The 14,538-nt window shown below is 50.4% G+C and overlaps 1 long non-coding RNA gene across 2 annotated transcripts; it reads left to right on the forward strand.

Moving 5' to 3' along the window:
- On the forward strand, positions 2,495-13,685 carry LOC110259869. 2 transcript variants are annotated; one of them, XR_002342271.1, is made up of 3 exons: positions 2,495-4,532; positions 8,677-8,763; positions 11,855-13,685. It is a non-coding gene; the product is annotated as an uncharacterized LOC110259869 (long non-coding RNA). The 2 variants fall into 2 exon arrangements; XR_002342270.1 differs by lacking the exon at positions 2,495-4,532 and adding an exon at positions 6,419-6,516.

Below are 14,538 nucleotides of genomic sequence, written 5' to 3' on the forward strand. Positions count from 1 at the left end.
CCACAGCAACGGGGGATCCGAACCACATCTTCGACCTACACCACAGCTCACGGCAACACCAGATCCTTAACCCACTGAGCAAGGCCAGGGATCGAACCCACCACCTCATGGTTCCTAGTCGGATTTGTTTCTGCTGCACCACGATGGGAACTCCCAGTGTGTTTTTCAGTTGTGTCATCCATCCCCACCCACAGGTTTAAGCCCCAAAGCCAGAGCAGAACTCTCACATGTGACCTTTTTATGAAGCCTCGCCTGCCTGTGACTGTTTGTCCTTCCTGCCTAAAACCTTCCCTCACATCCCAGCCTCAGCCTCTCACTCTGCATTACTCCTTAGACAGCGTCCCCTGCCTTCAGAATTCCCAGACGACTCTCTCAGCTTTCTTGGTAACCTAAAATTATCACTGTCTCACACATACTTTTTTAAATACTGTGATCCAATTTAAAAATCAAAGCCAAGAAATAGCCTCTTTATGTGTCAAAAAAAAGTCCTGTCTGACCAGTAGGAGGCTACAGAGAAAATCCAGAGTCAAAAGGGAAAAATAGGAGTTCCCGTCATGGCGCAGTGGTTAGCGAATCCGACTAGGAACCATGAGGTTGCGGGTTCGGTCCCTGCCCTTGCTCAGTGGGTTAACGATCCGGCGTTGCCGTGAGCTGTGGTATAGGTTGCAGATGCGGCTCGGATCCCGTGTTGCTGTGGCTCTGGCGTAGGCTGGAGGCTACAGCTCCGATTGGACCCCTAGCCTGGGAACCTCCATATGCCGCGGGAGCGTCCCAAGAAATAGCAAAAAAAAAAAAGGGGGGGGGGAATACAGCAATTGATATTTCAAAACCTTATGAGACTGTGAACAAATAAAGACTAACACGTGCCAGGGGAGAAGTCAGATCACTGAGGAACCCCAGAGCCACGGGAAGAGGCCAGGCCTGGGCCAGGCTGGACTGAGAGTCCTCCTCGCCCACAACATGAAAGAGGCTGTGGTGTGGACAGGGGGCGGGCAAGGTTGGGGGGAGCCTCCAGAGACCTGAGTCCCGGGCTGGGCCGGTATGGGGACAGGGCCAGGGCACAGAGCCACTCAGACACCCAGGGGAACTTCCTGGAGGGATTCAGATGTCCGAGGAGGCCCAGGACAGCTTGCCAAGAAGAGGCGACAAGCTTGTTCCTGACCCGTCGGGTATGAGACAGTGAGAGGTCAAGATCGCAAGGTCCTGACAAAGGAAGCAGCTGAGGGGGGCGCTGGGCCAGGGAGGAGGCGGGGGGAAAGGGCCAGAAGCCAAGTGGGGGTCCTTCTGTGGTCACCTCCTGCCCACCCAGCACGGAACCCCCAGCAGAGTCTCCTGCAAGCAGGACCAACGTCAAGGGCAGTCTGAGGGCTCCCCACTGTAAGAGGGGCTCATGCTGCAAATGACGTCCTTCTGAAGCCCTCAGCCCCTTAAAACGACCCTGTCTCTCAGTGGAGGATTCCTCTGGGAATCGTTCACCAGGTAGTCTGGAGGGGCAGCGTGTTCTCAGTTACACAGGAGACACCAACTGGATGTGGGACTTCAATATATTCTTTGCTAATGACCTCCTAAGTCTGGCTGAGCACTGCGTTTTCAACCTTGTTTTCCACTAGAACTTGCTCTTCCAGCCAAGCAGACCTTATCGTTTCACCAGACACGGTCAATGTTTTCTATTTCCTTGGCTCACATATTGGTGGATTCATTCAAGAAGTATATATTCAGTAGCTGTGTTCTGCTTGGGACTCTGCTAAGCAGAGCAGACCCAGGAGAATCAACCCCTTCCTGCATGGGGGTTCCCCCAACTCTGCTTCCTGAAACCGTACACACTGTCGGGGCACAGCTCCGGTCTCACCTCCTTCCACCATTACCAATTCCAACATGAACTCTTCATGCTGAGATTTCTTTCAGGCTGAAACAGCAGCGGAGATTTCAAGAAGACATCTGAGTGAAGCCAATCTCCACGCCCTCTCAGGATGTCACAAGCCACCCCAGACCACCAATCCCCAAGTCTCTTTGTTTGTTCCTTCCCAAGTGAAAAGAAAGGGAAAGAAAAGCGAAGACATCAAAGATGGGAGGGAGTTCCCATCATGGCACAGAGGAAACGAATCTGTCTAAGAACCATGAGGTTGCGGGTTCGATCCCTGGCCTCGCTCAGTGGGTTAAGGGTCCTGCGTGGCCATGAGCTGCGGTATAGGCAGTATAGGTTGCAGATGTGGCTTGGAACTGGTGTTGCTCTAGCTGTGGTATAGGCTGGCTGCTACAGCTCCAATTCTACACCTAGTCTGGGAACCTCCATATGCCACAGGTGCAGCCCTAAAAAGACAAAAAGAAAAAAAAGAAAAGGCAGGTAAGGAGTTCCTGCTGTGATGCAACAGGATCAACGGTGTTTCTGCAGCACCAGGATGCAGGTTTGATCCCCAGCTGCACACAGTGGTTATAGGATCTGATGTTGCCACAGCTGCAGTGTAGGTGGAAACTTCGGCTCAGAGCTGATCCCTGGCCCAGGAGCTCCATATGCCCACAGGGCATCTGAAAAAGAAAAAAAGGAGGAAAAAAAAAAAGGCAGGTAAAAGCCAGATCAGGCAGGGCTTTGCAGGCCTTGGGAAGGAGTTTCTCTTGCAAATGGCTTCTCCCAGTGGCTTTTAACCAAGATAGCAGTACGATTTGATTTAAAACATTTGATTTTTAAAATATCCCTTTGGCTGCTGTGTGAACTGACTACAGTGACATGAGGGTGGGGACAAGGAAACTGGATCTAAGCCCCGGCAAAGGGCTTGGACCGGAGCGGCAGCAGCAGAGAAGGTAGTACGCAGCCAGGTTAGGATATACTCTGAGGATCAAGCCTACAGAATGTGCTGATGGATCTGTGAGCCCTGAGTTTGCTGTGGGGGAAAAGGATGACTAGAGGTTGTATCCCAAGATTTTGCTCTGGGCCACTGCCTGCAGCTTCCTTCTCGGTGGTCCATCTCGGGGCACACAGGCCTCCTGCCTCAGCCGCCTCCCATGGAAGCCCAGTCCTGACCATGGCAGAGACAATGCCGTGTGTCCACCAAACCAATCCACTGTCCACACAGACACACAGGATGGCCGTGTTCCCCAGGCCCCCAGCATTTAGACAAAGCTAGACGTCCTCTCCATCCATCGTCTCCCTCCCTTCATCTCCATCCTCTCATCTCCATCCATCCAATGCCCTGTGACTGGAGGTGACATACACCACGTCCTGGCCTGGCCTCTAACACCTCCCAATAATCTTGCACATTCTCACCCTTTCTCCTCCTTCATCTTCTGAAAAAGACTCTCAGGATCTAGAAAGTGGCAGAACCACCCGGCAAAAGGTTCTGGGCTCCCCAACTACCTGTGTGGTGTGGAGTCCCCCTCCCTTTCCCATCACCGTGAAGCAAGAGAAACACACCTTCATTTTGTTAAGCCTTTGAGACGCAGAGGGGTTTTTTGTAACTGAGTTTGCCTTTCATGATTAATGCATACGACCCTCCTCTATTTTCTGTGCCCACCCTCTTCCACAATTCTCACTCCATTCCCATGGATCTGAAACCATCAGTGCACTGAGAGCTCCCAGATTTATATGTTCAGCCCACACGTCTCTTCCAAGCCATAAATCTAAACGTTCTCCTCAAGCTCGCCTTTTCCCTGCCCAGTGATCCCAGTACATCACCAAGTCTGAGAGTCCTGTTTCCACAATACACCCCCAGCCCTCCACTGCCCCCTCTGCTGCCACACAAAGCCACAGCCCAGTGCTTGGGACGAGGAGGACATGTGGCTTCAGAGAGACTGGGATATTCTGACCCTGGCCCTGTTATAAGAAAAAGCAACTCCCTGCTTGTCGGCGGAAGAGTGATCAAGACGACCCACCCCCAAGGTATTTCCGGTGCCCCTAGTCACTGCTAGGGTTCCCAGAGCAGCTCCTCCCAGAATCAGCCTCCAGTCCAATGCATGCCATTCCTTTCTGCACTCCTCCTCGCTCGTACAGCTCAGACCTCTGTCTTCTCTCCTTCTCTCCCGAGCTGCAGGCTAAGTTCCCAACCGCGCCCCACTTTTAGCATCCTCTCCTCACCTGGCCTGACCCTACCTGCAAACCCTCCGATCATTCTCACCAGCCTCGCTTCCCAAGCCAACCGTTCGGACGCAGCTTCAGCGGAGCCCACGTCGCCTCCTTGTGGTCCAAAGACAAAAGTGCAGGCGGGCTGCGCTCACCTGGGCGGGGTCTCCTCCCGCTGGAGTGTCCGGAAATCCATGGGTTCCCGTGAATCTAACGAAGCCCAGGTGGCTGGATTAATATCCCCGATGGCAAGAGAGCCCCAGGAAGTGGACATACTCTCCTCGTGGGCGGTAGTAACTGCTCTCGGATCATTCTTATACCAAGAACAGGCAGAGAGGGAGGAACCCCAGGCGGCCAGTCCAAACCGAGGAAATCCAACTGAACTTTTTCCCTGAAGCCCCCTCGGCAGATGCTCCCCCATGGCCCTGGCGACCCCAGAAGGGGCAGAAGAGGAGAAGACTACCCTCCCCCCACCCAGGTAGCCTTGCTTTATTCCATTTTCCCCTTCCCAGTCTGGAGATTAAGTTCATCATAACTCAAATACACACAGCGCATGATCAGCCTCAGACGGATCAAGGCTCCTAGGGTTTTCCTTTATGCAGTTACTTCCCAAATGCGCTCACATCCTCACGTTGCAGCCCCTGGGTTGCCTCTGCCCCACACACCCACCTCTAGTGGGTTCTCTTCCTCTCGCTGGGTCCAGGTGAGCAGCCTCAGAGGCTGGGGCAATGGGCACTTGCTACCTTTCTCTCTCCACCCTGAATTATGAAATCTCTATGCTGGGACTCTAACTTTGGGAGATCATCACCCCCTTAAGAATCTGATGACTTGAGGTGGCCCCTGTAGCAGAGGTTGCGGGGTATTTGCCCCATGACCTCTCAGCACCACTCACTCTCATCCCTGCCCCTATTAATTTCCTAGGGCTGCCCTAACAGAATACCACACACTAGGTGACTTAAACAACAGATATTTATTTCTCCCAATTCTGGAGGTAAAAAGTCCAGGATCAAGTGGTTTCAAGTAGGTTTGGTTTCTCCTGAGGTCTCTCTCTCTCCTGCAGACGGCTATCTTCTTCCTGTGTCTTCACATAGTTGTTGCTCTGTGTTCAGACCCCCGTGGTCTCCTGTGTATCTGAATTTCTTCTCTTTTTTCTTTTTTGCCACACACATGGCATGCAGAAATTCCTGAGCCAGGGATCAAGCCCCAGCCACAGTAGTGACTCAAGCCCCAGAAGTGACAACAGCAGGTCCCTAACCCTCTGATCCACTAGGGAACTCCCAAATTTCCTCTTCTTTTAAGGACACTGGACATATTGGATTAGAAGCCATCTTAATGGCTTGATTTTAACTCAATTACCTCTTTAAAGGCCCTATATCCAAATACAGTTACATTCTTAAGTACTGGGAGTTAGGATTTCAATATATGGGGTTGGGGGGGGGGTGATTCAGCCCATCAGTTTGCCCTTGGATGGCAAACTCCTGCCACTCTGCCCAAGAGCCTTCTCTGCTCTGGGCGGACGCTTCTTTTTTACACCCTGAAAAACCATAAAGGCCTTTTGGGTAAGATTGTGTCTTCTTAAGGATCCTGGGGAATGGAGAATTAAAACCGAAGTATCTGCAGGTCAATATTGGAAATCGACCCATTTAATTATGGTGTGATTACTGACGCTGTTAAATTGATTGCTTTCCTCTCCTCTTCTGTTTCCTGTTTTACTGTGTTTTCTGGTTGCTTAACATGTACCAGGAGTGAGGCTCCCAGCTTGTCACGATGGTCAGCATGACAGGCACAGCCCTCTGCTTTGCAGCCCCTGGCATCTTGCAGCGCCGGGCCCAGAACATTCTTTGGTGCCACTTCTCTTTAGGAAGCAGGGTCAGGGTCAGCCCTCCTGGCTCCAGCTGTCCAGCATCTCCCAGCCCCTGCAGCCTTTGCTCTCCACCCCGTCGCGCTGATTAAGAGACTCAAATGCTGCCACGTGGCAGTGGTTTGAGCAGCAAGGGTGAGGCAAAAACTGAAGACAGGGCTCATGTTTTTTTCTAGAAGATCTAAGAAATGAACATCAGGGTCAAAAGGGGACACAGAGGCTGGGAAAGTTGGGAAGGTAACCAGGGGCTGCACTCCTCCTGCTGCCCCAGCTCCTCTATGTCCTGGGCTCTAAGACCTGCCACTGCCAAGATCAGAGCCTCACCCAGGGCCCTCCTCCCAGCCATCACTTCCTTGCACCCTCCTTGACCCCAGGAGAAATTCTGCAGCCCCCCCACCCCTTGCTCAGGAAACCATGCTTCTGCTACTTGATGTCTTCTGACTGAGGCTGCAAGGAATGAAATGTAGCAGCAAGGGTGGTGGCTGGAGGCAGGCAGGGTCGGGGGGCAGGGTGGTGTAGCGAGAGCTGGGGTTCAGGTGGGCTCCGGCCAGGAGAATCTGTTCTCTGTGCGCTTCTACCTGTAGACTCATCAGGCCTCCAGGTGAGTAACATGGGCAGAGGGCAGCCAAGGGAGGGTACCCCAGGACGGGCCAGGTCACCCTGTAGTCACCCCTCACTGGCACTCCTCCTCTCACCTCTCACCCTGTCTCCCCATGGCCACCAGCCTGTGACTTGCCCTTAGTCAAGCCACGATACAGTTTTTCAGCATTTATGCATTTTAAAAATCCATCCCAGGAGCCACCGCTTTGAGCCACCCCAACACCAGCCCGTTGCTGACCTTGACTTGGCTTCTCCCCACCCTGAGGTGCTTTGGAAGCAGAGCTGGGGCCTCTAAATCGTGCTTTCTCAACAACACCGGCAACTTGGCATTGGAGTTCCCGTCATGGCTCAGTGGTTAACGACTCCGACTAGGAACCATGGGGTTGCGGGTTCGGTCCCTGGCATTCGATCCAACGTTAAAGATCCAGCATTGCCGTGAGCTGTGGTGTAGGTCTCAGACACGGCTCGGATCCTGTGTTGCTGTGGCTCTGGTGTAGGCTGGTGGCTACAGCTCCGATTAGACCCTAGCCTGGGAACCTCCATATGCCGCGGGAGCAGCCCTAGAAAAGACAAAAAATAAATAAATAAATACCCACTTCTTGGCAAGGTGACATGCTTCCTGCCAGTAGGCCGTGGATTGTGTGGTTTGAGGCTCATACGGGGATGAGGCGTGGATGATGAGTCTGTGGCGAGGACGGTGGCGGCTGAGTGCAGAGTGTGGATGCACGCCCACGTGGCTGGGAGCACTGGGAGTGATGCCGGAGTGGGAGGAGGGACACTAGCTGAGCTGCATCTGGGCAGAGACCTCCCTGCGAGATGCGCTGAGCTCTGAGAACCAGGGGCGCCTTCAGTCTAAACCCCGGGGAGGCCTCCTCCCCGTGGTATTTTGGACAAGGGGCGCATGCTTAGATTTTATGAGAAAAGCTGGGTGCAGACTGCTCTGTGGGTTCTGATGTGCTGCCTTCTCCTCCTACCTCTCCTGGAGTCCCCAAGAGGTGCAGCCAGACCTGGGCGCCTCAAAACTCAGTTCTGAGGGATCCCAGGCAGATACTGGGGACCTGGGGAGTGGCCCGGTGGAAAAAGATGATAGAATCACAGGGCATTGGCCTTGCCGCCTATGAGGGACAGCGGGGGGATTAAGGAACCCTCACTGCCACCCAGGGTCTTTCTCCTGTTTGTGGGGTTTCCTGTAAATGTTTCAGATAAACAATATTTAGGAGTTCCCACTGTGCCACAGTGAATCTGACTGCAGCAGCCTGCGTCGCTCTGGAGGCACAGGTTCAATCCCCAGCCCAGGGCAGTGGATTAACGCATCTCACATTGCAGGTCAAAGCTGCGGCTTGGATTCAATTCCCGGCCTGGGAATATGCTGCGGGTGCGGCCATAAAAATAAATTCATGAATTCGATAAACAAGATTTATATCAAAAACATCGGACTCCTTTAAGTTAGCAGTGAATTTGTCTATTTGTCTTCCACGTCTACTCTGCTGTCCCACGGGTGCTCTAGGCTCACGGCACCTGTTGAAGGAGGTGCCCAATTCTCACGTACAGGATCTTAAAACCCGTCCGGCGGCTCAGTGTCAGATTGGACACAGCTGCGGGCTTACAGGATTCGGGAAAACCATTTCCACCCTAGGGTGTAGGCTCAGTTGCAACTGCATGCTATCGCCACAAGGGGACACTGTGGGTCCAGCTCACTGATTCGGAGCCGGTGTCCCCGCAGCTTGAAGAACCTGCAGGGCTTGGCCACAGCCGGGCTGAGAGAAGCGAGGAAGACACCTCTCTTCCATTGTGTGTGTTGATAACTTTTATAATTATGGGGGTCACTGTATTTGTTGATAGCTTTTATAATTATGGGGTCATCTCGCTCCGTTTTCACACCTGCCCCCAGCATTTCCACCTGCATGTCCCCAAGATGTCTCAGAATCAGGATTCCAACTTCTGGTATGATCTTCCCGGCTCCAACCCACCCCCAAAGAAAACCCAAACAACTTCTCTTCCTTAGCCTCCTCTTCCTCCTCCTCCGGCTCCTCCTCTGGGGGTCTCCTTCCAACCTCCCACACTAAGACCTTGGGTTGCGGTGCCCTCCCTTTCATCCCAGACGGCCTAGATGTCACCAAAGCCAAATTATGCTCTGACCTTGGCCCTTCTCTCCTTCCAGACGGCTCCTGTCTTGCTGCACCTCCATCAGGTATTCACAGCCAAGTCTCCCTGCTTCCCAACCATCCTCGATGCTCTAACAGCACAGGTAAGATCAAGGTCAATTCCCTCCTAAAGGTCGAGGTGAGGTGGAAACAAGCCACGTGTCCATCAGAGGGTGACTAGATCAACAGAATGTGGTCTCTGCACACAATGGAATGTTATTCAGCCTTAGAAAGGGAGGAAATCCTTACTCATGCTGCAACACGGAAGAACCTTTAGGACATTATACTAAGGAACGGAAGAGTTTTTGACTTAATCCAGAACTCCGTGGCTTTTGGATCCAGATATTTTTATCAATAGACCTGGCTCTTGAGATAGAAGTCCCGGCACATTGCGAATGGCGGGACAGACATTCCCTTCTAACATACACGGATTGAAAACAAACCTTTAAATCAGCTACTTCCTCGGTCCCTAATTTCCATTTTTAATTCAGTGAAAATTCTGGATTGACTCTCATTTCCCAAGTGGACACCTACTGAAGAAAAAGAAATTCTCTCTTTTTTTTTTTTTTGGTCTTTTTGCCATTTCTAGGGCCGCTCCTGCGGCATACGGAAGTTCCCAGGCTAGGGGTCTAATTGGAGCTGTAGCCACCAGCCTACACCAGAGCCACAGCAACTCGGGATCCGAGCTGCGTCTGCAACCTACACCACAGCTCACGGCAAAGCCGGATCCCCAACCCACTGAGCAAGGGCAGGGACCGAACCCGCAACCTCCTGGTTCCTAGTCGGATTCATTAACCACTGCGCCGCAACGGGAACGCCCAAGAAAAGGAAATTCTCAATCTCCGTTTTCTAATGAGGAATAGCTTCACCTAGAAAGCCAGAAAGCTGGCACTCTAGTTTCCAAACAAGGCTTTGTGCCTTGGGTTATTGAAAAATCTGTCTGAGGCATCTTAAGGCCCTGGCTAAGAGGACACACTAGTCTAAAATTCGCCCCAGAGCCCCCCCTGGCTCTTCCAGGTCCTGTGTAAGTCCTCTGGCAAATGATTTATGCTTCTCTGCCTCAGTTTCCTTATCTTGGCTGTTGCAAATAATGCTGCACTGAACAGGAATGCAGAATCTCTCTTCAAGATCCTGATTTCATTTCCTCTGAATATCTACCCAGAAGTAAGAGGGCTGGGTCATACTGTAGTTCTATTTTTAATTTGTAGAAACACCTCCACACTTTTCCATAGCAGCGGCACCAATTTATATCCCCACCAACAGTGCACCCCCCAGGGTTCCCTTTTCTCTACATCCTCACCAGCATGTGCTATCACTTGTCTTTTTGAGAATAGCTGTTATAACAAATGGGACATGGTATTGTTACGCCAGCTGCCCAGCAGCCCCTCGGTGCATCAGCTCTAGCGACAGCCCTGTGGCTGCAGGGTACCAGCTCTAGCAGCTCTGTGGCTGCAGGGTATCAGCTCTTTTACCCAGCAAGAAACCAAGCGAGCACTGGGAGAGATGGAGAACTCGGGTTTATTATGCCAGGCGGCTCAGGGGAGTCGGAGCCCTGAAGAAGGGTTTCATAACGTTTTATGGGCTAGCTCTTCTGGATCTGTGCTCGGCTGGTTGGACCAGAGTGAGAACAGGCAGGCTTGTAATTGGGGAAGCAACTTTACAGAAGCAGATGTGGGGCCGGGGGTTGGGTGCAGTTGGCTGGACTTTGCTTAGTCATCATAGCCAGGGTCTCTCTACCTTTTTATCGGGACCTTTTCTCCTCCAGTATCTCGTTGTGGTTTTGATTTGCTTTTTCCTGATGATCGGGGATGAGAAGCATCTTTGTGTCACATACCTGTTGGCAATTTGTATGTCTTCCTTGGAAAACTGTCTGTTCAGGTCCTTGTCCATTACCCAATAAACAGATTATTGAGGCTTGTCGCTATTAAGTTGTATGAGTTTCTTATATATTTTGGATAGTAACTCCTGATCAAATAGATGGTTTGCAAATATTTTCTCCCATCTCATAGGTTACCTTTCTATCTTGTGGATTTTTTTGTTCTTTCTGAGTAGAAGCTCTTCAGTTTCATGCAGTGCTGCTTATTTATCTTTGCTTTTATTGCTTGTGCTTTTGGCCTCACTCTCAGAAGATTGTTGCTGAGGCCAATGCCAAGCAGGGTTTTCCTTGTGTTTTCTTCATTAGTTTTATGGTTTCAGGTCTTATCGTTAAGCCTTTAATCCATTTCAAGTTAATTTTTTTTTTGAGGGGTATAAGACAGGTGTCCAATTTCATTCTCCTGCAGGTGGAAATCCAGTCTTCCCAGCACCATTTATTGAGGAGATTCTCCTGTCCCCCCTGAGTCTTCCTGACACCCCCGTTGAAGATCAGTTGACTGTTTGTGGGTGTATCTCTGGGCTCTTGATTCTGTTCCACTCTCCATGTGTCTTTTTTTGTGTGCTAGTGCCATTATTACATTTTGGTTTTGTTTTTTGTGGTTTTTCTTGAGGGGGTGGCCAGGAACTGAATCTGAGCTGCAGCTGTGACCTATACCCTAGCTGAGGCCAGATCCTTAAGCCAGGGCACTGGCCCGGGGATCAAACCCACACCACTGCAAAGACAGAGTCAGATCCTAAACCCACTGGGCACAAGCAGGAACTCCAGTTATTATATTTTGTAATAAAGTTTCAAGTCAGGAAGGAGGGTGCCCCCAGCCCAGTTTAGTTCTTTCTCAGGATTGCTTTGGCTATTCTGGGTCTTTTGCCGATCTATATGAATTTTAGGATTGTGTTTTCGATTTCTGTGAAAAATGCCATTGGAATTTTGATAGAGATTGCACTGAATCTATAGACGGCTCTGTGCAATCCAGACATGTGAATGTTAATTCTTCCAATCCGTGAACACAGGTTATGGATCCATTTATCTGTGACTGCTTCCGTTTGTTTTTGCAAAGTCATAGATTTCCCTGCACAGCTCTTTCATCTCCTGTAAGTTTATTCCTGTTTCATTGTTTCTGATCGCTATTGTTAATGTGCTTGTTTTCTTTCTCTCTTTATTTTCTGATTCACATGTTCTGAAACAGTGTATACTGTTTTCCACCGGGGCTACACCATTCTGCATTCCCACAAGCCAGGCACCGGGGTTCCAGGTTCTCCACAGCCTTGCCAACCCTAGTTATTTAGGGGTTTTTTTTATTTGTTTGTGTGTTTGTTTTACAGCAGCCATTCTGATGGGATGAGACAGTCTTCACTGCTTCATGGCAGCACTCTACTCGGTCAGTTTTGAAACAGTTACGTGTTTCCTGCCATTTTAAAAGCATAAGCTTTCATTTGAACTGGGCTCATTTCTGATGAGAGGCAGGCAGCCCTGGCCAGCGGAAAGTGCCCCGACCTGTAGTGCTACACGTCAGGGTTCTGACCCACGCTGTCACTGAGAGACCCTGAGCCTCAAAGAACTTTTCTCCAGGCCTCAGTTTCCTCATCTTAGGGGTGGGGGGTCGGGGGGCGAGGCTAGCATGAGAATCTACTGTGCTCCAACCTCTTAGCTGAAACAGGCCTGGATCCATTTAAGCCGGGTCGCGCTTCCGCTCCTTCGTGCTATGTTGCATTTCTGTTTTGTTTCTTTCATTCATTTGGCTGCCCCGGGAGGGGGGCGCAGGCCCCGCCCACCGCCTTCGAGCCTGGAGAGCCACCGAGAAGGGGGCCCTCCGGGGTGCTAGAGAGGGCGCCTTGCCCGGCTGACGCGGGCGCACTTCCGGCCTTTGTGTGCCACCCAAGACGGCGGCTCCAGGGGGGCAGCCTGCGCTCCCCACTCCCGGTGGTGCGGCGCCGGGGGTGCGTGGGTTCCCCGGTTATGCAGCGTCATTCTCAACCTGTGCGGCTCTAGGAGGCCCCGCGCCCGCTGCGAACGCCCTGTGTCCCTTCCAACCCCTGCATTTTTGGTCTTGCCCTCCTCTTGCTCTCTTCTCGATGGGGGACTTAGCAGGACTTGAGGTTGGGGAGCGGGATTGTCCCAGGTTTGACCCCTCATTCGTTCAGGCCTCCTAGGAGTCAGCCTGGCTGCAAAGTTCAGGCGGATCCCGCTCCCTCCCACTTCCTTGCTGCCGCCCCCAGACTTGACTTTTGAAACGACCCTCTGGGAAGCCCAGGTCGTTGAACCAAAAAAACGCTAACTGGATCCCCCGGCGTCCCGTGTGCTTTATTCTCCCACGTACACTTAATCAGCTGAGTTTTAGCCCGGGCATAGGGGGAATTAGATCAGACTAGATTCTTGCGTTTTCCCAGACCTGAATGCTCTAGCAAGAGAACGGATACGTGTGTGATGCCGATATAATGTGAGAGAGACGGTGGGAGGTATACGCGAGACAGAGGATGCAAATAGAGAAGGAAGGATCCGGTTAAAAAGCTGCTGGGGCAGAGATCAAGTGGATAAGACTTTGCAAGATGGGTGGTAGTGGAAGGAGGGTGAGAACTGGATCCGTGGAAATGCCCTACCAGCCCAGGACATTCCCCATAGAGCTGGTGCAAAAGCACAAAGGTGAAAGGGATGGGAGGGCTGGGGAGAGAGTGGTAAATATTTCAACACCATTCTGATAATGTTTATTTTGTGCTGCGCACTGGAGATGAAAGAATGTGTGGCCACAGATCCCTGTTCAAGCGGTTGTTAGATCCCTTTTGCTAAAAATAGTGAAAGTGGTTCAAAGGTACAAACTCATAGTTAGACAAATTCTGGGAATGTAGCTATAGTGAAAAATAAAAATCATTATGTAAAAAGTTAAAAAATAATAATAATAAATTCTGGGGATGCAATGTACAGCATGGTGACTAGTTAATACTAGAGTATTGTATACAAACGCATTGTGTATTTGAAAGTTGCTAAGACAGTGGATCTTAAAAGTTGGCATCGCAAGAAAAAAATTAACTGTGTGAGCTGATGGATGTTAACTAAACTCATTGCGATCCGTTTCACAATATTTCCATATATCAAATCATTATGTTGTATATCCAAAGCTAATACAATATTATATGTCAATTCTATTTCAATAAAACTAGGGGCTTTTTTGCTTTTTTTTTTTTTTTAGTTTATTATTAAAGTATAGTTGATTTACTTTTTTGCTTTTTAATTTTTGGGTTTTTTTAATTTTTTTAAGAATTTTTAAAATTTTTCCTTAATTATTTATTTATTTTGGCTTTTTAGGGCCCCATATGGAGGTTCCTAGGCTAGTGGTCGCACCCGAGGTACAGCCGCTGGCCTAGGCCAGAGCCACAGCAACACAGGATCCGAGCCTTGTCTGCAACCTGCACTACGGCTCACGGCAACACTGGATCCTTATCCCACTGAGTGAGGCCAGGAACCGAACCCACAACCTCATGGTTACTAGTTGGATTCATTTCCCCTGTGCCACAACAGGAACTCCCTGTCGTTTTTGTTAAATAAAAGGAGAAGGTGACCCGAGGGAAGGGCTGCAAAAATCCGTTGAGGCTGTAGAGTTAGGGAGACAGGCAGATACACAAAGATTAAGGACAAGTGTGCGTAAGCCTTTCCAAAATAAAGCATGTGGCCACCAAAGCCAACAGGAGGAAAAAACAGGCATGTACTGTACCACATTGGCCTGAGGCTTGCTGAATTCAGCTTCATCCCTGTGCTTTGTTTTTTTGTGTTTGTTTTACTTTTTCCTATATTTATTGACAAAAGAAAGATGCTCAGATAACAAATGTGAAAGGTAGCCTATTAAAAAATATGTAAAATAATGGAATTCCCATTGTGGCACAGCAGAAACAAATCCGGCTAGTATCCATGAGGATGTGGGTTCGATCCCTGGCCTTCCTCAGTGGGTCGGGGATCCGGCATTGCCATGTGCTGTGGATGGAGCCCTAAAAAAAAAAAAAAAAAAAAGCAAAAA

This window comes from Sus scrofa, chromosome 3, assembly GCF_000003025.6.
Source record: "Sus scrofa isolate TJ Tabasco breed Duroc chromosome 3, Sscrofa11.1, whole genome shotgun sequence".
Lineage (NCBI taxonomy): Eukaryota > Metazoa > Chordata > Mammalia > Artiodactyla > Suidae > Sus > Sus scrofa.